Source organism: Aplidium turbinatum, chromosome 14 (genome assembly GCF_918807975.1).
Source record: "Aplidium turbinatum chromosome 14, kaAplTurb1.1, whole genome shotgun sequence".
NCBI lineage: Eukaryota > Metazoa > Chordata > Ascidiacea > Aplousobranchia > Polyclinidae > Aplidium > Aplidium turbinatum.
Window position 1 is genome coordinate 17,186,134 of NC_137485.1, and position 26,399 is coordinate 17,212,532.

Here is a 26,399-nt window from a genome sequence, read left to right on the forward strand (position 1 = left end):
GAGAATTTACCCCCAATGAGTTCAGAGACTTTCCAGATAAGCCGTTTGCGTTTGAATAGCGTTATGATAGTTGAAGACCTGTTTTGCTTGAAGAACTTTCAACCGACTATTACGAATTTTTATTGCTTGAAACAGCGGTTCTCCAACTTTTCTTGTTGGTGACACCCTTTAAAAACTTATGAACACTCGCGGCGCTGTAATGAATTCAAAATGTTGCAAAGTCTTACTTTTAGCTTTTTTAAATTTTTAGCCAATTTGGATCTAAAAAGTGCATGTGATTTTATCTGAGTAGACCTACCGTTGTAACATTGACTATAACATTTCTACAACTCAATAAAAAGGCAACGAACGAAAGAAAACATCATGTTTGTTGGTTCAATTCAAGCACAACAATCGTGTGTTAATTTACAAATACAGTAGTAGGCTAGATGTGTAATGTGTATGTGCTTTTCTCATGCCTTCACGCGCTCTGGCGAAGTCCGGCATCGCTCCAGGGCGCCCACTTTGGGAACCGCTGGCCTAAAAGAATTGTGGAGCAATGTGACTTTTAAAGAAAATTGTGTGATAACAGAGAGGCGAGCAATTTTCATTTTTAAATTTCAGGGTCGAATCACATTGTTATCCGAAATTACATTGTTGATCGCATCACATTGTTATTTTCGAATTATTGTTATCGCGCTTGATCAGTGATTTTCAAATTGAATGACACCCGGACAAATAAAACTTATTTTTAAAAACAGCAAATAATTTTGTAAACTCACCTTTGAATAAGTTTCATGGAATTCCAATTTAAAGGACTTGGTTCTTTTCGACCACTTTGTTTTGACAAATGCTTCCGCCATCTTGAATCAAGTAGTCAAGAAAAAATTATTATTTAACTGGAAAAATTAGTTGCAAATAAAACTTCAGTCAAAGCAATTCAATATCTGTAAAAAATATCTATATTCATGTTGTATTTTTAGGCATATAATAGAAATGAAGTAAGTAGGGCGCAAACAAGTAATAATAATTCGTCCACGAATTCGTCAAACAAGCACATGAAAACCACTGAACCTCTTGTACTTACTCCACTGATTGTAGTATTGTAGCCTACTACAAGCAACGCAAGTGAAGAAATCAACAAAGAAACGCAAAGCATGCAACTGAAAAACGTGGTACAGAACGCTCAATTGATTACGACGCGCAGTGCGTTGGTAATTAATTCCAACGTCTGTACCAGAAAACGCCGAATGTGATTATGTAGTGACGCTGGTCATAAGTTCCATAAAAACAACGTAAATTAACTAATGAACAATATATTTACCAAGCGAGGAAAAACGAAACCAATCTAACTTTCAGCTGATTAGAGAAGTTATTAAACATTTCTATCCTTGCCATAATCAAAGGGAGAATTTTCAAAGGCGACGACATTTTAAAAGTTGGGCAAAAGCGCATTTGGAAGCGCAACTCCATTCTTTACAAGTAGGCTATGCGGAACTATCAGGAATAACCTATCAGCGGCTTTGTCAGTCCGGGGGTAAAGATTCAAACCAACCAACCTGTGCCCTCTTGGTTCTGGAAGTAGAGTATACAAATGTAGAAATGTCGCAACTGATCATGTAGAATCTACAGGGGTGACGAACCTTTTTGCTGTCGCGGGCCACTTTGTCAATTACACATGAGTTATCGGGCCACACAACTTTTTAATCGTCAAAATTCCATGACGTCATAGATTGGAATCGACCAAAATTGGTGAATAGTGTTTTCACACCTTTACACACCACACCTTAGTCCGGAAACATCGTGAATCTGGGGTGGTAAAAGGATAGACCCTCGGCCCCAGACGCTCACACGACGACGACGACACCTTTACCTTATAACTTTCCTATTTTCTAACTTTAAACCCTGAAAGTTAGTGTTTAGGGCAGTGGTTGCCAACCTTTTTTATCTGGTGGACCCTTTTAGTCGATATTCAAATCTAAATCCCCCCCCCCCTATAAATTTAGTTTGTTAAAAACTCGTTTACATTAATATTTTAATCTAAGTTTTGGAAGATAAAATAAACTTTCACTAGTAATAAGCTTTTTAGCTAGTAATATTCCTTTTCAAACTAAAATAATTTAATTAAAGAAGAACGTAGTTGAAAACTATTTTATTCAAAGAATAGGCATTCAAAATTCTAAGAGTCAATGCATTTAACAGTCTGTGTGAATCTTGTGATTTTTTTTCGATAACTCATGAATGTCGTGGAAGAGTATTGGAAAGAGCACAACGATTATCATTCTCCACGTCTAATCTGTTTCTTTGTTTTGTTTTCATTTGCAAGAGTTGAAAACTCTGATTCGCATAGATAAGTGGAAGCAAACGGAAGGATACTTCGAGTAGCTTTCTCTGCCACTTTGGGATAGGAGTTACACACCAATGGCCAAAATCCAGTGATTGATATCTTTCTGAATAAGTCTCTTGCGCAAGAATCCGTTTTGAGTTCTAAAAATTCATCCTGCAATTTATCGAGAAGTTTTTCCACCAGCAATGTGAATGAATTTTGTATTAAATCAAGCTCATCGTCATAAATTTTAGGAAAATATCGAATGAATTCCAGTTCTAATTCTAATGCTGTGAGATGTTGCAAAGTCAATTCTTTTTCCAACTCTGGAAGAACTTGTTCTTTGCCATCAACAACCAGTACCAATGATAATTCTTTAAACATGGGAACATGTTCAATTGTTCATTCTAACTTTTCTCTTTCAATTATTATCAAGCTTGCTGGTGAAAGCTTCCAAAAGCATCTTTAAATGCTGAGCGGTACTGGCATCTACTCCTGGAAGGGCCACCCAAACCAGGCTGGTCGAAATGTAGAGACCAGACAAAACGTACTCCCCTCGCGAAGAAGACAGCAGAGCCTTCTAGTACCTTAAGACAATCTCCAAAGGACGATAACATAAATCAATCACTCTCTTCCAACCTTCCTTGAACCATCATGGAAGCAGTAGCCTACAGTTTGTAAATTTCCATTATATCAATATGTCAATTGCTCATGGATACAGATAACCCATGTTGATGAGCAATCTGCTTTAAACAGAGATGGCAATTGAATATATACCGTATATTGGTGTTTTTCCCTTGCATTTTCTGATTTAGTTTATTCAATGGACCAAACATATCAACCAAATAAGAAAGGAATCTAATCCATCTGTCATCATTCAGCAATCCACAAACAAATTTCAATTTTATTTAAAAGTCAAAAAATAATTTAAGCTTGTCTATGAGCTCAAACACTCGTTTGGTTACGTTTTCTCATGAAAGCCATCCAGTATTTAAATGAAAAAGGAGTAGGCCTACGTGATGGATTGCATCCATGTCAGATTGTCAGTGCACTTAAATAATCGGGAGTTAATCTAATAATAATTTCCTCTTTAACGTTCTAATCTAGGCCAACTTACTAGGCTTAAAAGGTTTACAATCCTAAAACCAAATTCCCCCTGAAAATTTCCCCCTAGTGGGGAATTCTTCCCCGGTTGGGAACCACTGGACTTTAGGGCAAGAAAATAGCAAAGGAAAGGTGTACCAGTGAAGGCATAAAACAGCTTTGAGATGTCTTTTGTCTTTAATGCATGAGCGATTGTCAAATTGTTTGCGGGCCGTAGGTTCGTCACCTCTGATGTAGAACAACGAAGCAGTTTTGCTTCTTACAAATTAAGATAGCTTGCCTACAGCTTAGCTTGCTGGTGGTCCCATACTTGATTTAAGTGTCGGTTATAAAAGTATAAGGTTCTTATTGTACTGCGTTTTCGGCACTAAGAAGAGTAGGGTGGCCAGTTTCTGTCTAACGGCCGCCTTTCCTACAGCAATTATACCCAACCAATTTATTGCATCCTAGGAGAGGTGAGCGATGTTTTCAACAACCGGCTAAGCCGGGAGTCGAACCAGGTTTGCATAATTGAAAAGCCAAAGCCTGATCCGTTGCGCTATCCTACTGCCAAAAAATTGCGCTTGATATACTGGTTGTCTGATCAATTAAAATGCATCGTTTATGGTTAAAAATGCACGATAGTATATCGCTATACTATGTCGAGAGATGATGCGACCTGGGAACCGAGAGTAACACCATTGCGTGCTCGTTTATGCCGCTCAGCTGAAAACATTGCTGCAGTGCGCGAGAATGTGGCCGAGAGTCCATGCACCTCTATTTGCCATCGCGCGCAGGAATTGAACCTCTCCGCAACCACGTTGCAGCGAATTTTGAAGAAAGATTTATTTCTACACGCTTACAAAATTCCATTGACACAAGAACTCAAGCCTGCTGACCATTTGAAGCGTCGTACGTTCGCCGATTGGGAGCAAAGACAATACGAGCAAAGACAAATCGATGAGGATTTTTCACAAAAATCATCTTTAGTGGTGAAGCCCATTTCCATAAATTCCATAAAGAAATCAATAAAATTTACCCATTAACATTGTTTTATTTACTGTTTTTATCGATCCGTCTTAATGAAACACCCTTTAGTTTGTTTTTTTGTACTAAAATCAGGCAAGACACAACAACACTACGCAACAAATATAGCCAAAAAAATTTGTCTCAAATTCTGATACGTGGAGTTTTACTTGTTTTTTAAATAAAATTATGAACTGGCCAATGTTGCTATACACACATGTAAGTGTAAGAGTTGATAGTAGGCGAATATAATGTAAATGGTCAAAAACACTTAAGATGTTCAAAATTGCAGAGCTGCAGACTGCAGCGATTGAAGTTAGAAAAGCAATACATTTTTGTTTGATGACAGAAAGTTACAAAAACTTTTCATCAAAGAAAAACCAAACTGGTTTTATCAATTGTCCAACAAATAAGGTTTGCTGACTGATGTTGTTTGATATTTTTGTAGCGGAAAAATCAAAAGCATAAATTTTTGCTTTGTTGATCTGTAAGTCTCTCGCTGTTACTTATTGAATTAGGGTGAATTGCTTCTTGATGATTTGTTTGAAGTTTGAAATCAACTGTAAAAAAATGGTGATGGAGTTTGCATTAATAAAGAAAAAATAAACTTAATAACAAACAAAACAATTTTTCCTCATTGATATCGAAAACGTTCTTTGTTTACAAAATCGGAGGCTCGCCCAAATTTGAGCCAACCTATTAAATCATTTGTTTATGGATTTTGAACCCATTTCTATTTTTTTACTAGACAAAGACTCTAAATCTTTCTACTTGTAGTTTAGTTCCGATGATATTTCAAACTTTCATTACGTTTAAATATGTATTGAAACTTTTATTATTGTTGTTGACAGAGCCATTTTTCAAACTCAAAATAATTTTAGAGCAGGTCACAAAAACAACTAAAACTAATTTTTTGTTTCAAACGAAATTTATTTTGCTGAAAATTTGTTAACGCGGAAGTGACTAAAGGATCTCGATGTTTAAAGTTAAAAATTAAAATCATGCATCATTGTTTCAACATAAAGTAATGTTATTTTCGTTGTTAATCAACTGAATTGTTTACTGCTAAACTTGGAGTAATATTCTACAAACTTCTTTAAATAAAATTGGTTATTTTTAGATTAAACTAGTCGCTTTTTGAAAGAACTCAAAGACAACAAATCAGACTGTGACGTCACTTATCTTGCTTATCGATGGTTTGGTCTAGAATTCAAAATGGCGTCGTACAATCCCAGGAAATAACATTCGAAGCTTGATTTTGCTGTAACAAAGGCTATTTTGTACGCACAAAAAACTAAAGCAAAGAGGAAAGACATATTTTAAGCAGAGCTGTAACCAGGGATATCTAAAGAAGGGGATACGAAGGCTTTTATTACGTCTGACAATAGAAGGGCTTTTGTTTATTGTAAATAATCTGTGTTTATCGTAAAATGACAATTGGCACCGACAATAGTTTAATAAATCTTGTTATGATAACTTGCATTGCGCTATTAGAATCAGGCCGGGATATTCAAAGCATGCTCATGGTTGCTTGTTAATTCAACTACCCATATACTTGCTTTACATCTAGCTTACTGTAAAGGTCTTGTTAAAAAAAACAGCTTACTGGTAACTTTTCAACTGTCTTTGTAAACAAGTATTCTTTAAATATGATCTACGTAACATTTTCTAACTGTCTTCTGTAGCTCATGGTACCAGCTGCACTACAAAACTTTGTACAATTTAAAAAAGAACCACATGTTTAAAACACTACAAACTACCGCCCTGGTAGTGTCATGCGAATAAGGCAATCGTTGCAAGCCTTCATATCCCCTTCTCTAGATATCCCTGGCTGTAACTTCCATTAATTGTAATTCAAGTTCATAAAATGTTTTTAAGTTGAAGTGTGTGTTCAAAAATTTGTAATCGATTTTTTATTTTTTGATGACATGTATGTGAAAAGAAAACTGTGACTTGATGGAAACTGATCGCAGTTCTTTTAACATCAAAAGATTTAAAAAATGCGCTTCACCAAAGGATGTCGATGTTTGATGTTTCTAAAAGGTGAAAAACAACTTGATTTCATTTGATATCAAAAACTAAATCAAAGGTTACTTCAATGAAAAAAGACAAGTTTTATTTTTATAAATTGTAAAAAAAATAAGAATTACCGAATGATGTTGTTTAATTATGATTTTGTAGGTAGAAAATAAAATGCCGAGTTATTATTTCGTTGATGCCCTGAGTTTTCAGAAATACTTTTCTCAATTTCAAAACCTTACAAATCATTCTTAATTGATTACAGTATGCACAAACTTAATAGCCTTATTCTCCGATTGATACAATAAGCAAGTGATTTATTTTGCTGTAAAATCTTTCAGCATCGACGAGTCGAAAAATCTAGTTTACAAAAACACCAAAACAATGCAACATTGTTTCAACAGAAGTTAATGTCATTTCATTGTTGAAAAACTAAGTTCAATATCGTGTACTGCAAATGATACCACTCATTGTAAATTTTTATTACGCAGAATTGGTTGATTTCAAGTTGAAAAAGAGCTAGATTCAGAAATAAAAATCGTTGGTTGGTTCGGTTTGTTTTTGAATCTTTATCCTCGGACTGACAAAGCCTTGATAGGTTATTCCTGGTAGTTTGGCATACTTGTAGAGACTCTTGACGCACGGCCGGTGACGGAGATTGACAGAGCGAAATTTCCGATCGTTGAAGTCTTGTTGCCGAGGAATTATTCCATCCATTGTCACAGAGCAGACAACACGATGACGTGTACCAACCAGATTGTTATTTATGTTTCGTTTCAGAAAACAAAATGGCGTCATGCAATTTTACAGCAAATAAAAATTTGCAAAATCAATTTCGGAAATCTTGTAACCTATGATCGTACTGCTACAATTACTTGGAAAAATCGAGGAAAACTATAATTTCATGGTTTCATATTTCATAATTTCATATTAGAGTTCAAGTTGAAACTTTAGATCATAAATAATTCGTAAGTCCGACTCAAATTTCAATATTTTCCGATTTTATTTATTCATTTCCGACTTGTTTTAGTTCTTTTTGTGGTCAGTGAAATATAAAGTTTTTCATAAAAGCCTTTAAACCTAGAATATTTTCCAAAAAAATTTCTGTTTATGCAGTTACTGCTTTTCAACGTTAACGCAGTTCCATTGTAGGTCACTCCCGTGCTTGTCAAGATTATTTCCACAGCAGGAGGTCTGTGGATTCGTCTTGTCGGCCTCTGATTGGCTTTCATTTTTACCAATTAACATCGCCGAGTTTCTTCAGTATAATTTTCAATCAGTGGCTAATGTTTTTTCCATCCAAAACAAATAGCAAAGCCTTTAATTGGAGTCAAGGAGTAGTTTAGAAAGCCGTGGAAAATATTTTCAACTCATTTTAAATGCCTTTCTGCATTTGTTCAGAATTGTCTGCAGTTTTTCACATTGTAATGTTGAAACTATTCAAAACAACGTAATATACTTTTGTTCTCTAGTAGTTCTATATTCTTTCAATAACTTACTTGTTTTGAACTGCAAATTTTCCGATGTAAGTTTGGGGTCGCAGAAAAATGTCAAAACTTTAAAAGTGTCGCAAAATAAAACTACAAAATGGCGTCATGCAATTTCAGAGCAAATAAGAATGTGCAAGGTCAATGTTTGAAACCGTACAACCTACAGTCGTATTGCTGCAATTATGTCGGCTAAAATCAAGAAAGCCATTTGTACGCGCTGCACAAGACCTTCTGGCAGCCTCTGGTGGAAGCCCAAGCAAACAGTGGTGCCACGCGGCGTGGTGTGAACAATGGTCAAGCAGCACGTCCCCACTTCGCCAAGTATTCAGATCCCCGTCCGAAAACCAGCTGGGACATGGCCTCTCTAGACTTGCCTCATCAAGGCGTAACCGTTTGCTCACTGGTGTTGGACGTTATGGTGCAGACATGTTGCGCTGGGGCTTGGCAGAGAGTGCTGCTTGTGAGTGTGGCGAAATGCAGACGGCAGCCCACATTATCAAGGATTGCCGGCTATACAGACCACCCCATGGTATGGAAGGCCTAATTTCCATCGATGACGACACCAGGCAGTGGCTAACCAACGGATGCCCTGACATATAGCGACAACACGAGAGAAGATGTGGAACAATCGAGAAATAGTTTTATTTCAAGATATGTGTCTATAAAAGTTCCAGTTGAAACATGATATCATAAGTACTTCGTACGTCCGACTCCATATTTAACATTTCTTTTCATATTTCAGTGAAATGTGAAGCTTTTCATGCTTCCTTTGAGAGCTACAAACAGTTGTGTTAATGCAGTAGCAAAACAAAAAGATGCGCTTGGTCAAGTGTCACTCCAAAACGAAAAGAAAACATGAAATTTTTTTCTATTGGTGCAATTTTTTCAGCTTGTGTAACTCACTCAATCACATTCCATTGACCAAACCGTCGACATTAAAATTGCATGTTTTCAGCAGTACAATTTTTGTGCTCCTCAAAAGTTGACAAAATTATGCAATATTTCAAATTGTAACGCATTGCTGACTTGCATGCTTGTGGGGATTATTTCCTAAGCAGACCTGCGGATTCGTCTCACCGTCCTCTGATTGGCTGTTGTTTTACCAATCAACGTCACTGAAATTGTACTGTAGTTTGTTTTCTTTTCCATCAGTTGTTAACCTGTTTGCCATCCAAAACAAAAAGTTAAGCTTTTAATTGTATCACTTAGACCACCCGATGTGAGCCTTTGTTTGATTTCGTGAAAAACAAAATCTATTTTTGTTTTCGTCAACATATGAACTGGTGGAAAACTTAGTTCAGAAAAAGCTCCATTTCTTTTCGCGAAAACAATCATTTGGTTTCATTACAAGACACAGAAGGTCAGGAAAAGGATGTGGATAGAAAAGTGTTTGAGATGTTCTCTTCTTTTAGAATTGCTGAATTTTGAAGTTTTGTTTTTTGAAATATAATTTATACTCAAAAGTAGACACTTTTGAAGTACAGAAAAGTACTGAGTTGTCATGATAATGAAACTAAGAACAAACTGCTCTATCGTGCATGTTTTTTTACTAAATTAAACTGATTGGTTCTCAATTGTGAGGTAGTGAAGTTTGATTTGAATTTGAACCCTCTTTTATGGTCTTTAACAGATTTGTGCATTGAGTGAAACTTAGTGAATTTTGACAAATACTCAACAGTTTGCATTGCTTTAAAAATGAATACAAGAAAGAACAAAGCCGTTTTTTCGCTTTGGTGGAACGATGTTCAGGACTTTGACAGAAAATTTCCCGATCCACCGAAAACGGTAAATAATTTTGTGGGTGGCCAGTTTCTGTCTAAGCGTGTAGAGATGGAGTTTGCATTAATAAAGAAAAAATAAACTTAATAACAAACAAAACAATTTTTCCTCATTGATATCGAAAACGTTCTTTGTTTACAAAATCGGAGGTTCGCCCAAATTTGAGCCAACCTATTAAATCATTTGTTTATGGATTTTGAACCCATTTCTATTTTTTTACTAGACAAAGACTCTAAATCTTTCTACTTGTAGTTTAGTTCCGATGATATTTCAAACTTTCATTACGTTTAAATATGTATTGAAACTTTTATTATTGTTGTTGACAGAGCCATTTTTCAAACTCAAAATAATTTTAGAGCAGGTCACAAAAACAACTAAAACTAATTTTTTGTTTCAAACGAAATTTATTTTGCTGAAAATTTGTTAACGCGGAAGTGACTAAAGGATCTCGATGTTTAAAGTTAAAAATTAAAATCATGCATCATTGTTTCAACATAAAGTAATGTTATTTTCGTTGTTAATCAACTGAATTGTTTACTGCTAAACTTGGAGTAATATTCTACAAACTTCTTTAAATAAAATTGGTTATTTTTAGATTAAACTAGTCGCTTTTTGAAAGAACTCAAAGACAACAAATCAGACTGTGACGTCACTTATCTTGCTTATCGATGGTTTGGTCTAGAATTCAAAATGGCGTCGTACAATCCCAGGAAATAACATTCGAAGCTTGATTTTGCTGTAACAAAGGCTATTTTGTACGCACAAAAAACTAAAGCAAAGAGGAAAGACATATTTTAAGCAGAGCTGTAACCAGGGATATCTAAAGAAGGGGATACGAAGGCTTTTATTACGTCTGACAATAGAAGGGCTTTTGTTTATTGTAAATAATCTGTGTTTATCGTAAAATGACAATTGGCACCGACAATAGTTTAATAAATCTTGTTATGATAACTTGCATTGCGCTATTAGAATCAGGCCGGGATATTCAAAGCATGCTCATGGTTGCTTGTTAATTCAACTACCCATATACTTGCTTTACATCTAGCTTACTGTAAAGGTCTTGTTAAAAAAAACAGCTTACTGGTAACTTTTCAACTGTCTTTGTAAACAAGTATTCTTTAAATATGATCTACGTAACATTTTCTAACTGTCTTCTGTAGCTCATGGTACCAGCTGCACTACAAAACTTTGTACAATTTAAAAAAGAACCACATGTTTAAAACACTACAAACTACCGCCCTGGTAGTGTCATGCGAATAAGGCAATCGTTGCAAGCCTTCATATCCCCTTCTCTAGATATCCCTGGCTGTAACTTCCATTAATTGTAATTCAAGTTCATAAAATGTTTTTAAGTTGAAGTGTGTGTTCAAAAATTTGTAATCGATTTTTTATTTTTTGATGACATGTATGTGAAAAGAAAACTGTGACTTGATGGAAACTGATCGCAGTTCTTTTAACATCAAAAGATTTAAAAAATGCGCTTCACCAAAGGGTGTCGATGTTTGATGTTTCTAAAAGGTGAAAAACAACTTGATTTCATTTGATATCAAAAACTAAATCAAAGGTTACTTCAATGAAAAAAGACAAGTTTTATTTTTATAAATTGTAAAAAAAATAAGAATTACCGAATGATGTTGTTTAATTATGATTTTGTAGGTAGAAAATAAAATGCCGAGTTATTATTTCGTTGATGCCCTGAGTTTTCAGAAATACTTTTCTCAATTTCAAAACCTTACAAATCATTCTTAATTGATTACAGTATGCACAAACTTAATAGCCTTATTCTCCGATTGATACAATAAGCAAGTGATTTATTTTGCTGTAAAATCTTTCAGCATCGACGAGTCGAAAAATCTAGTTTACAAAAACACCAAAACAATGCAACATTGTTTCAACACAAGTTAATGTCATTTCATTGTTGAAAAACTAAGTTCAATATCGTGTACTGCAAATGATACCACTCATTGTAAATTTTTATTACGCAGAATTGGTTGATTTCAAGTTGAAAAAGAGCTAGATTCAGAAATAAAAATCGTTGGTTGGTTCGGTTTGTTTTTGAATCTTTATCCTCGGACTGACAAAGCCTTGATAGGTTATTCCTGGTAGTTTGGCATACTTGTAGAGACTCTTGACGCACGGCCGGTGACGGAGATTGACAGAGCGAAATTTCCGATCGTTGAAGTCTTGTTGCCGAGGAATTATTCCATCCATTGTCACAGAGCAGACAACACGATGACGTGTACCAACCAGATTGTTATTTATGTTTCGTTTCAGAAAACAAAATGGCGTCATGCAATTTTACAGTAAATAAAAATTTGCAAAATCAATTTCGGAAATCTTGTAACCTATGATCGTACTGCTACAATTACTTGGAAAAATCGAGGAAAACTATAATTTCATGGTTTCATATTTCATAATTTCATATTAGAGTTCAAGTTGAAACTTTAGATCATAAATAATTCGTAAGTCCGACTCAAATTTCAATATTTTCCGACTTTATTTATTTATGTCTGACATATTTTAGTTCTTTTTGTGTTCAGTGAAATATAAAGCTTTTCATAAAAGCCTTGAAACATAGAATATTTTCCAAAAAAATTTCTGTTTATGCAGTTACTGCTTTTCAACATTAACGCAGTTTCATTGTAGGTCACTCCCATGCTTGTCAAGATTATTTCCACAGCAGGAGATCTGTGGATTTGTCTTGTCGGCCTCTGATTGGCTTTCATTTTTACCAATTAACATCGCCAAGTTTCTACAGTATAATTTTCAATCAGTGGTTAATGTTTTTTGCATCCAAAACAAATAGCAAAGCCTTTAATTGGAGTCAAGGAGTAGTTTAGAAAGCCGTGGAAAATATTTTCAACTTATTTTAAATATATCCTTCAGCCCACCCGATGTGAGCTTTTGTTTGCTTTCGTGAAAAACAAAATCACTTTTTGTTTTTGTTAGAACTGGTGGAAAACTTAGTTCAGGAAAAAGCTCCACTTTTTTTTGTAAAAGCAATCATTTGGTTTCATTACAAGTTACAGTAGGTCAGGAGAAGGAGATAGGTAGAAACGTGTTTAAGATGCCTTTCTGCATTTGTTCAGAAATGTTTGCAGTTTTTCACATTGTAATGTTGAAACTATTCAAAACAACGTAATATAATTTTGTTCTCTAGTAGTTTTATATTCTTTCAATTACTTGCTTGTTTTGAACTGCACATTTTCCGATGTAAGTTTGGGGTCACAGAAAAATGTCAAAACTTTAAAAGTGGCGCAAAACAAAACTACAAAATGGCGTCATGCAATTTCAGAGCAAATAAGAATGTGCAAGGTCAATGTTTGAAACCGTATAATATACAGTCGTACTGCTACGATTATGTGGAATAACCGAGGAATAGTTTTATTTCAAGATATGTGTCTATTAAAGTTCCAGTTGAAACACGAGATCATAAATACTTCGTATGTCCGACTCCACATTTAACAGTTCTTTACGTATTTCAGTGAAATGTGAAGCTTTTCATGCTTGCTTTGAGAGCTAGAAACTTTACCCAAACAATTGTGTTAATGCAGTAGCAAAACTAAAAGATGCGCTTGGTCAAGTGTCACTCCAAAACGAAGAGAAAACATGAAATTTATTTCTATTGGTGCAATTTTTTCAACTCGTGTAACTCACATTCCATTAACCAAACCGTCGACATTAAAATTGCATGTTTTCAGCAGTAGAATTTTTGTGCTCTCAAAAGTTGACAAAATTATGCAATATTTCAAATTGTAACGCATTGCTGACTTGCATGCTTGTGGGGATTATTTCCTAAGCAGGAGACCTGCGGATTCGTCTCATCGTCCTCTGATTGGCTGTTTTTTTACCAATCAACGTCACTGAAATTGTACTGTAGTTTGTTTTCTTTTCCATCAGTTGTTAATCTGTTTGCCATCCAAAACAAAAAGTTAAGCTTTTAATTGCATCACTTAGACCACCCGATGTGAGCCTTTGTTTGCTTTCGTGAAAAACAAAATCTATTTTTGTTTTCGTCAACATAAGAACTGATGGAAAACTTAGTTTAGAAAGAGCTCCATTTCTTTTTGCGAAAACAATCATTTGGTTTCATTACAAGACACAGAAGGTCAGGAAAAGGATGTGGATAGAAAAGTGTTTGAGATGATCTCTTCCTTTAGAATTGCTGAACTTTGCAGTTTTGTATTTTGAAATAAAATTTATACTCAAAAGTAGACACTTTTGAAGTACAGAAAAGTACTGAGTTGTCTTGATAATGAAATTAAGAACAAACTGCTCTATCGTGCATGCTTTTTTACTAAATTAAACTGATTGGTTCTCAATTGTTGAGGTAGTGAAGTTTGATTTGAATTTGAACCCTCTTTTATGGTCTTTAACAGATTTGTGCATTGAATGAAACTTAGTGAATTTTGACAAATACTCAACAGTTTGCATTGCTTTAAAAATGAATACAAGAAAGAACAAAGCCGTTTTTTCGCTTTGGTGGAACGATGTTCAGGACTTTGACAGAAAATTTCCCGATCCACCGAAAAAGGTAAATAATTTTGTTTTAAAAATATGTAACTGATTAAAAGTTGTCTAAAAACTGTAAATATAATCACTTTGTGTGGTTTCACATCATAGAAAATAAGCTTGAAAAGAAAATGTTAAACAAATTAGCTGCTTGATTTCAAAATTAGGTTTTGAATCTTTTATTTTACAATTATTATTATTCTGTATTCTTAAGTAATCAACAACGAACCTATGTTTTTATCAAACATATTCATGCTGGTTTGTTGTAGAATGTAAAGTTAGTATGATAAATTAAAATGAACAGTGACGTTGTGGATGAAAAACTTCATGTTTTACCGAACCTTTGTCAGTTGTAACGCGAATATTTACTAAGTTTGTCTTACAGGTTGAGCGCAAAGACAAACTTGCCAACAAAGTCAAGTCCATCTTGGGAGACCCAAAGTGGTTCCACTATTCAGCGAAGAGTAAAGAAGAGCTTGATTGGGAACTAGGATATGGGATAAACAAAGACTTGATTGGGATATCGATGACAGAACTTTCGGCGGCACCAAAGAAACGAAAGGTACGTCATAGACCTCCACTATGCTTTTGAAACAAAGTAAATGTTTGAAATGTTCTATCTGGCCGAGATGTTTGTGAGCTGCATAAAGCTATAAAGTTAGTTTCTGTTTGTTGATCGTCTACTCATAGCGAGCGCCAAGGGAAAATGCAGTTGGCTGCAGTGACATCACAATGGCCGCTGTTGTGCGCTTTTATCTTTATCAAGTTGTTTGCTTCAGTAAATTAACGTTTATCCTTGATGATGTTGACTTTCGACAAAATTCATTCGACTTTCACATTAAACTTGATACATTTTTGTTGCAGGCGAGTGAACGTGAAGACTCCCAGACTCTTGACGTCACAGCTGGTCCATCTGGCTCGAGTAGGCCAGGCAATGAAACTCAGGCAAAGAAACTGATCAAGACATCGGACCAGCATATGAGAGAAGGGAAACGCCTGAAGCATCAAGGAGATGCATGCAAGGATCCGAGAACCGGTTGCACTCGCTCTGGGGAGTCTTTGAATCGAGCTCTCTCATACTTCGAAGCGGCGTTGTGCTTCATAATGAATGGATGCACATTGGAGGATGAAAATGTAAATGGTACGTTGGAAACAAAAAAACATTGAACAAAAAATTTTGTAACTGTAAAAAAATGGAAATAGCAAAGTGTTTGTTGTTAATATAAAAATTCTAGCTTACTCTACACATAAAGTAATTAAGTTCACATAGCAATAAACAAACTATGCTGAAGCCACAACATACAACAAAATTCGTAACATTCTTTTTAGTGCAACACTGTGTTTTAACCTGATTAAATAACCAGATAGACCTGAAAAGAGATTAGTTGCATAATTGGTCTAATGGTAATTATCAAGTTAATTAGTGAAAATTCAAAAATTGATATAGTTTGGTTAGAATAGCTTGTTTTATAATAGAAAAACAAAAATATTTTTTTCAAATTAATAGAAAAGTTATAACTTTGTAACCATTTTCACAGGCCACCAAGAGACTTCCTCATTTTGCCCAATTATCTACGTTGAAACTATCCCGATATTAGAACATATTAGAAAAATGAAGCCTCATTGTAGACAAGAAGAAATCGCATTCGCAAGACTGAGGATAGCATGGTAAATTTATGTTTTTTTTTACTTCAAATCATTTTCTATTTTCAAGTTTGCATCGGGTTAACTTTATCTTTTGTAAAGAAAGAGATGGATATCAGAACAAGCATTTGTGGTTGAAATCTTGGTATACAGACATTAAACTCCGAAAAAATTACTTGCTGTAAAATCAATGAAACCTGCTGGTGTATTGAGTGTTGGTGAACAACACTTCATTTTTCAATGAAATTTTAGCACGTTTTGAAGGAATGTATCAAAATTTAACCATTTTTAAAGTTTAATGCTTGACTATTTTTTAATAATTTATAACTTTAACTACTTCTATTCTTCACTACTGTATCTTCGCAATAAAAGAAATCAACTCGTTCTTTTATTTCACCAGCCTGAGATCCGAGACGCTGTTGCACAAGCGAGTCCATGACCTGAAGAAAGATGTCGCAATGAAATGCCCCGATGAAATCAAGAAATATGCGAAGGTAAGTTGCTTTCATTTCGCATGTGCGAAAACTCGTCATGGTAAAATAAACGACATGGAATGACCGATAATTTGAAGTTTAACTAAATGTTTGGCTTCGTTTTGAGCACTTGAAATCAGATGGGCATTGGCTGTGAGTGTTATGGTCGTATTTTATTCAAACACATTTATGTGATAAACTCTATACTTTTGCAAGGTTGCTCTTCAGGCTCTTTCGTAATTCTCAGCACTTCCACCCTAACAATGGAGCTATAAAAGTTTTCACTTTTTCAGGCTTACCAAATGGCGTCGCCAACACAACAAAAAAACTTCTTGTTATCGCCAAAAGGAATGAATCTTATGTGCGCTCATGAGAAGTGGAATAAACAAATGGCGAAGTTATCGGATCATAAAGGTAAGAAATCTATCGACGACACATTACATGTTGAACACACACTCTGCTGTGCGGTCATTGTAATAATTTTCAGATAGTGTAGTAACAAGTTGTGACAGATTTGAAAATGCCAATTGTCAAACAGACGATTTGGTTGAAGATCAAAATATATTGCAATTATGTGACAGGATTGAGATCAAGTTAAAAACGTGACACCTTCATGTTAAAGTTGCAATGTTGAATTCTTTTCTTCTTCCCGACAAAAGTGGCTATTTTCGATCTAAAACATTTCGCGTATCCCAAATGACATGACTGCACGTGTTATATTTTTAATGAAAACCTTTGCTAAGCTAATACAATGGTTTTGCTTTTCAACAACAATAATGTGATTTTATTTGTTCAGATTTCTTTCGCATCGCCGACGTGCTTTCTGGCGATGTATTGAACATGAGCAGTTCCTTGCGTCATTTGGCCACCTACAATAAAATTATTCTTCAAGAACTTCGGGTGACGTGGAGGAATGTCCAAAAACAAAAACGATAGATTTCCTACATTTTCCTACCAAAGAGAGCCGTTTATGGAGTAAAATCTTCTTTATCTGCTCAAAATCATCCGCGGAAGGAGATAACCAAACCGTGAGGTGTCGCTTTAGGGCATTGCATGAACCTCTACAGTATTCATCCACCGTGAATTTACCAACAGTATTCATCCACTGTAATACCACCTTCAGTATTCGTCCATCGTTAAACTTTCTGACAATATTTAGCCACCGCGTTTATTCAATCTGATTTTCGTATTTATCACAAAGTCTTAAGTTCACAATGTTTGAGTTCACGGAATTCATGTACGAAAGTTCACAGCGATTTAGTTTAACAACCTAATGTATTGTCAAGTTGATGCTGTTAAATAAATTGAATTGTAAACTTCTGGAGTGTATGAATCACTGCGAAACATTAAGCGTTCACAATTGCCATATTCTCTAGAAAACTTTCCATGTTGATTATGTGTTGGTTCATCATTATTTTGGTTCACCAGACTTATGACCAAGAAGTAAAATGTAATGTTAGTTCATTTTTAAAAGCAAGTGAAAGCTTTCTTTGCAAAGCCAGTTTATTAAGTTCATTTGGATTCTTTGTTTTAATTTTCAATTATTTTGAACAACAATTTTACTGTCGAAATTTGATTTTTAATGCTACACATGAAGTAAAATTAATTCTGTAGAAGTGTCTGGCGTGTCAACTGTAGTGTGTCCCGAAATCACCTTTTTTCTTTTTAGAGTATGAAGTTTTAGTTCATACATTTGTTTGTTTATATGTGGTAAACATTTAATTTTTTATGTTATTTTTCTAAGTATGCTTCCTGTTGAATGGAATAGTGTGTTTACTGTGAAATACAATCGAGTGTCTAACAATTTGACTTGTTTTATTCATTAAAAACAGTTTTAAATTAGGTAGTGCTGCCAAAAACGTTTTGGTCCACTGCATTAGAAAACCCTTTAAGAGAAAGAACGACAAACGAAATTGGACGTGATTCATGCAACCTGCATAAAATGCCGTTCAGAAATCATGATTGGTCTTATTCAATTTTGAATTCAGAAACCATGATTGGCCGATATTGGTTGATCTTTTTTGTTTGAACCTTTTTCTTCTTTGTAACTGCAACTTGATTACGTTTGGTGTCAAAAAGTAAATCAAAGATTACAGCATCGACGAGAGAAAATGACTTAGGTTTTCTAAACACCAAAACAATGCAATATTGTTTTAACACAAATTAATGTCATTTCATTGTTGAAAAACTAAGTTCAATGCAAACAATACCATTTATTGTAAATTTTTATTATGCAGATTGATCGATTTCAAGTTGAAAATAAGCTAGACTTAAAAGTATAACTGACTACATGACGAAGTATACCAAGCAGATTCTTTTCGATGTTTTATTCCATAAAACAAAATGGCGTCAACCGCGTCATGCAAGTCAGAGGAAATAGGAATTTGCAAAACAATTTTAAAAATTGCATTAGGTATACTGGTTTGATCGACAAAAAAATGCATGGTAGCATAAAATAAGTCAATATTCATTGATTAATAGTGGCACGACTGAAAGCGTCTGTCAAGAGAACTATATGCACATGTAGGCTGCAAAGTAGCTCAGAGCAGCTCCAAGTAACTCACAACGAAAAACCTTTCAAGCAGGTTGAAACCATCAAATCCCAAAGTGTATATGGGCTACTGTAGCCTATGCGTACTGGCAGCATCTTTCATATTTTGCCAGTTAGGGAGTCTGCATTGTGTGTTATGTACAAGATGAATTATGAGCAATCACAGTAAATCTAATACAATCTACAAGTGATCTCAATATTTGAACCCTTACCACTTACACACATCAAATGACATGTAATTGATGTAATATTATCACAACATGCGATTTCTACGTCGTATGGGGTCAAGGCTGTTATCCGATAAAGAACCATGAACTGAAAAATAAAAGGACTTCACAAATTGTTGCTAAAGTTAATTTTGTGTTCAAACATTATTTTAATACTTTGCTAAAACACAGTTTTTTGTTCTCGGTTGGCGTCGAACTTTTTTACCTTCAGCAACACGTCATCACTTTGTCTGCATCGAGCGAAGCAGTATATTGTAACAATGAGACAATTCCGCCATATTGATTAAGCAAGCGATGCCAACATTTAGTCATTGAAAGGAGCATATTACCCCCCAGTCAGTTCAGGGGCTTTCTGGATAGGCTGCTTGCGTTTGGAATGGTCAGGCGACCTTCGTCCTATATGAGAGTTTTGCTTGAAGAACTTTCAACCAAATTTTACGAATTTTTATTGCTTGAAACAACGGTTCCCTATCCTTTTTGTTGGCGACACCCTTTGAAAATTTAAGAACACTCGCGGCGCTGTAATGAATTCAAAATGTTGCAAATTTTTACTTGTTAGCTTTATTAATTTTTAGCCACAGACAAATCTGCTAAAGACCATCTGTTGTTTCGCAAAAACTTATTTGCGTTGCGCAATGGATCTAAAAAGAGCATGTAATTTTATCTGAGAAAACCTGTGCGCGAAGGGGCTTGCTGTGATTGAAGCCAAACGTCACAAACCTACCATTGTTACATTGACAATAACATTGTTTTTAGGTTTTATAACTCGGTGGAAATAGCAATGAAAGAAAGAAAAGCATCTACATGCTTGTTGTTTCAATTCAAAAACAACAATCGTGTGTTAATTTACACATAGGCCTACAGTAGAAGTGTAGGCTATAGATGTGTGCGTGTTTTTCACATGCTTTTACTGCGCCCTGGCAAAGTCTCGTGTCGCAACAGGGAGCCCACTTTGGGAACCGCTGGATTTAAAGAATTGTGGAGTAATGTTATTTTCAAAGAAAATTGTGTGATGACAGAGAGGCGGGCCAGCATTTACATGGGGCCAGCAAAAATTCAAAATCGGGCAGGCAAAATTCAAAATGATTTTCGAGCTGACTGACTTTCAAAGTTACTAAAACAACTGGTGTCCTGTTTTTGTGTCTAACGAGACTTATTTTGAAGAAAAATTCTCAATGCGGAAATGACTAAATTAACTCGATTTTGAATGTCTACCACCAAAACAATACAACGTTATTTCAACATAAAGCGATGCTGTTTTTAGTCTTTCTGTAAAAACTTCTTTGAGTAGAATCGATTAATTCTAAGATTAAACCTGTTTCCTTGAAAACCATATACAAACAACAGATGGGACTTTGACACGAGTTGTCCTGCTTACAGATGTGTTGGTCTACAATTCAAAATGGCGTCTTGCAACCTCACGTAATAAAATGCAAAATTAAATTTTGTTATCACATAGGCCGTTCATATGCAAGCATGAAGAACTAAGGTAAGGAAGAAAAAAAAAATTTTTCAGCAAAGCTTTGACTTCTATCAGCCTTATTTCGTGTTCACAAACTATTTGCAACTTCAAATGCTCAATTTCAACTGTCCGTTCAATGATTTTCAATCACTTTCTATTTTTTTACGGCATATGTATTATGAAAAATGTGTCTTCATAGAAAATCATTGCACTTTGGCATCATCTCATTATTCTGAAGTTGCTACAAAAATGAAGTATACAAGTGAGTATACAACTCAGAGAAAAAATACTGTTTTTTAATTAGCTTTGTTTCATGTTGGCTTGGTCGTTCAAAATAAAACGTATGTTAGTGTTTCTGCTCTCAAGGGTTTGGTCTATTGAAAATCATGTTCAGGTTTCAGAAAGCGCACAGTCTTCCATTCGCAAACAAGGTTTCACAAAATGTAAAATTGTGAATGAATTGGTATAGTGACTGAATAACAAGCAGATTCCTTTTAACATCAAAAGATTTTAAAGATGAGCTTTATCAAAGTGAAATGATGGTAAGATGTTTCAAAAAGGTGAAAAACAACTTGATTTCGTTTGATACCAAAACATAAATCAAAGGTTATTTTTATGAATGAAAAAAAAATCTTGTTTGATCAATTGTGAAAACAATAAGAATTACCGACTGATCTTTTTTGATAATTTTGTGACTGCAAAATGAAAGGCCGCAATATTACTTTGTTGATGACTGGTTGTTGATCAAGATTCTTCTTACTGTTTCATATCATGAAAAATTATGAAGATTGCGACAGATGAAATAAAGTGCATTAACAGTGGAGTAGTTATAATATATAAAAAACCAAAAAACAAGACAAAGTCACACACGAATAAAACAATCATGTTGTTCTCAATTAACTTTAAAAAAATATCTTTACGCTTCAAAATTCTAAAAACTCTTTAGACTCTATGAGAGTCGATTAGTTTACTTTCATTTCATTTATGTATGAAAACCGAGGCTGAGTGAATAAATTCCCGATCAAAACATAATAGCTGTTTTGTTCGTAAGCCTAAGTTGTTATGCTCAGAGCGTATAAAAACTTCAATACAACATAAAATGTCGGGCTACAAACGTTCTGATCAACATAACTCTAAAAGCATGACAGTTTGTTTAGTTACAAAACAACTCACGTCAAATAAATTGCAGGTTTAAAGATCGTGGGAGTTTTCTGAAATATTTGCTTCCATGTTGGTTACTTGGAAAATCCTACTAATTGTTGTTAGTTAATTGCAGGGTGCACAAACTCCACAGCTTTTTCTCTGCTTGTTACATTGAGCAAGTGATTTGTTGCGCAAAAAAGTCTTTCAGCATCGACGAGACGAAATATCTTGTTTACAAAAACACCAAAATAGTGCAACATTGTTTCAACAGAAGTTAATGTCATTTCATTGTTGAAAAACTAAGTTCAATATGTTCAATGCAAACATTTTCATTCATTGTTAGTTGTTATTATGCAAAATTGATCGATTTTAAGTTGAAAATGAGCTAGATTTGAAAGTAAAAAATGCATAATAACAGATAACGTGAAAAAGTGCACAAACCAGATTGTTATCGATGTTGAGTTTCAGAAAACAAAATGGCGTCATGCAGTTTCAGAGCAAACAAGAATATGGAAAATTTAGTTTTCCGAAACCGTATATTGTGTGCAGTAACCGAAGCAATGTTTCATTAGAGGATTTGTGTCTAATTAAATTTCAGTTGAACTTTAAGATCTACTTTTTTTTCTTTGTGTGCCATTAAGCTTTCTAACACAGTTCTTTCTTTTATTCGGGTATTTGATTGTATTAAAAATTTGAGATAAAAAAATGTAAAAATGTAAATGAATTGGTATTGACCGAATAACAAGTTCATTCCTTCATGAAACGATTTTAAAAATGTGCTTCATTAAAGAGTACCGATATTATTTGTATTAAAAAAGCTGAAAAAGATCTTGATTTTGTAAGATATTAAAAAATAAATCAAAAGTTATTTCAATGAAAAAAAAGCCAACTTTACTTTGATAAATTGTAAAAGAATCAAGAATTACGGAATGGCCTTCTTAGATAATTTTGTGACTGCAAAATAAAAGGCCGCAATATTACTTTGTTGATGACTGGTTGTTGATCAAGATTTCTTCTTATTGTTTCATATCATGAAAAATTATGAAGACCACGAAAGATGAAATAAAATTCACTAACAGTGCAGTAGTTATAATGAATAAAAAAACAAAACAAGTCAAACACGAAGAAAACAATCATACTGTTCTCAATGATCTTTAAAAAGTCTTTACACTTCAAAATTCTAAAAACTCTTTAGACTCTATGAGAGTCGATTAGTTTACTTTCATTTCATTTATGTATCAACTCCTAGGCTAAGAGGAATAGGCTAAATTCCCGATCAAAACATAATAGCTGTTTTGCTCGTAAGCCTAAGTTATTATGCTCAGAGCGTATAAAAACTTCAATACAACATAAAATATCGGGCCAAAATGATAAATATAACTTTAAAAACACGAGAGTTTTTTAGAGTTACAAAACAACTCACGCTAAATAAATTGCTGGTTTAAAAAAATATAAGTTTTTCAAATATTTGTTTCCATTCTAGTAAGTTGGAATATCCGGACTAATTATTGTTAGTTGGTTGCAGGGTGCACAAACTCAACAGATTTATTCTCCGCTTGATACAAGAAGCAAGTGATTTATTGTACACAAAATCTTTCAGGATTGACGAGACGAAATGACCTAGATTTAAAAAACACCAAAACAATGCAACATTGTTTCAATACAAGTTAATGTCAGGTCAATGTTGAAAAACTAAGTTCAATATCGTGTACTGCAAACAATACCATTCATTGTAAACTTTTATTATGCAGATTGGTTGATTTTGGGTTGAAACTGAGCTAGATTTAAAAGTATAACTGACTACACATGACGAAGTATACCAACCAGATTGTTATCGATGTTTTGAACCAGAAAACAAAATGGCGTCATGCAAGTTCAAAGCAAATGAGATTGTTTAAAACTCAAATTTTGGAACCCGTAACCTATAGTCTTATTGCAACAAATGGGTCCAACAGCAGAGGAAAAGTTTTATTTCAAGGTTTTTGTCTAATAAACTTCAAGTTGAAATTCGAGATCAAATATAATTTGTACATTCGAGTCTAAATTAAATATTTTTTTTTTATGTTTTACTGTCACTTGTGTTCAGTGAAATAGGAAATTTTTCTTACTAGCCATAAACGCTCGAAACATTTCAAAAAGAAAAATTGTTTTAATACAGTAGCAAATTATCTGGAGTGCACTTGGTCACGTGTCACCCCAAAATGAATGAATAAAAGCATTTTATTTTGTTATTGCGAAATTTGTTAGCTTGCGTCATGGAAACTCTGGAGCACTGCTAACATTTCGTTTAGATCGTTTGGGCTCTCGTAATCTTGTCAAGATTTTTTACTCAGCAGGAGATTTGTGGATTAGTCTTTGATTGACGTTGAATTTTGCCATTTCACATCTCAGAATTTGCACTGTGCACTTTTCCATCAGTTGTTAATCTGTTTTCTATTCAAATCAAATAGCAAAGCTTTTAATTGGGTCAAGGAGTATTTTGGAAAGCTGCAGAAAATTCGTTTAGCTTATTTTAATTGTAGACTTCATTTTTCCTGATGTAAGCATTTCTATGCTTTTGTAAAAAACAAGAGCACTTTTTGTTTTGTTGACATGAGAACTGGTGGAAATCTAAGTGTTGGAAGAAAGGCTCTACTTCTTTTGTGAAAACAATCATTTGGTTTCATTGCAAGACACAGGAGACTAGCAGAAGGAGACAGATAGAAACGTGTTTGAAATGTTGCCTTCCTTCATAATTGATAAACTTTACAGATTTTACAGACCTTAGATTTTCAGCATTTCAGATTCTTTTATTTCCAACATTGTTAGATTTGCAGCATGAAAAGGCAATTCTTCAATTTACAAATCGTCCGTTCAAGTTACAGTAATCAAAAAGGTCAGTTTAAAAGATTTAACCGTATCTGTCACTGCTTCCTTTTGGCGTCAAGAGTTACTGGCCGAGACCATCAGGTCTACGTCTCTCTTATTGCTAATTACTCCGTCGGCTTATATCAAATAACAACGGGAAAAAGTATGCCGTTGGTCAAAAGCCTTATCTATCACTTCAACCAATTTATTTCGCAAAATATATTCGTGATTGTGTATGTTAGGTAGAAAAGGTGATAAAGACTCGGTTTTTGACCTATTTTCGCCATTTCTTGGTCAAATTTTTCAGTTCACATTTTATTTTGAAAGTCCCCTTGCATAGAACACAGAATGTCATCAATTTTGTTTTTCCGTTTCTGTGCAAAAAGTATTCCATGCACTTTTTGCACTACAAAGCAATTTGCGCAAATAATAAATTGCCTTCCATTTCATTGTCTGCCAGCAAAGAATGACTCATATCGCGTCAAAGACCAACTCCCTACCCAGACAGCAAAATCGACATTGAATCAATGTAAAAATGACGGATTTTGCTGCCTGGGTAGAGAATGGAATTTTAGCGCTGTCGCGTAATGAATAACAAACACAAAATGAAACCGCACGCTAATAGTAAACTGTCAATCAAGCTATTGAATATCAGGAAATTTCTTGCATCTTATAACTGGCTGTGACAAAAGGTTTATTGTGAACTTCACAATTATCCGATACCAACATAGTCGGGATTAAAAGTTGGGGCGAGAAAAAAAAATAAAAGTCAAGAAATCTCAGGTTTCTAGCGTCACTGCTTCTATGTGAAATTGCTGAATTAGCAGAGGGCGAGACCATAAGGTCTACGCCAGTAACAGATACGGTTAAGCGCTGAGTTTTACACTATTCAACAGTGAGAGGTATCAAGCATTCACACACGTTTTAGGCTTACCTGCATGTTAAATATCAGTTTTTCAAGCATTCTTAGTCCCCCAATGGTTAATTTAAAAGTAGCCTACATTATAAGTGCAGTTTAGCTGTTTCAAAAGCTTGTCGTAACTTTTTGACCTGATAGAAATTTTATTTCAATTAGAACCTTTATTGTTCTTTTACTGTTTGATGTATTGAGTGAAACTTAGTAACTTTAAACATTATCACAAAGCCTCAACAATTTGCATTACTGCTAAAAATGAATACAAGAAAGAACAAAGTCGTTTTTCCGCTGTGGGGGAAAAATGTTCCGGACTTTGACATAAAATTTTCTAAGCTTTCAAAAGAGGTAAATATTTTTATTTTGAGTATTTTGAACTTGTCGCAATCAATACGCGTACTTCTGGTGGAAAGCTATATTTGTTGGAGAATGGGCTAACTATTCGTTGCGTAATTCTGTTGCGATGTTTTGACGATTACTGACCGATAGTAACCTTTTGTTACGCAAATTGTTATTGTGAAATCTGCTTCTAGAAAGTTTCTGTGCACGAGAGTTGTGTATTATGGAATAAGAAGTTTACTGAAAAGTATTTGAAGACGATTGTAGAGTTCCATCCGATATCGAATAGATTGTAAAGTGGAAGTTATTGCCAATTGTAAAGTAGATGTTGCAAGTGGTAGTGTATAATTTATGTTCACGTTAACATTGAACAATTTCTCAGAAACTTGCCACAAAAACGAAAACACTTTTTATGATTTTTTTTATCGCAGATACCAGAAGGTGGACAACGCCTTCATAGTTACGACATGGAGAGCATATTTCAAGTAAGTGTCAGTTTTAGTAGTGTCTGCAAATCTGATATTTTTCCATTAATTCAACGTCTGTAGACGCTAAATTCACGCAAAAAAGAACTGAATTGTTGGCT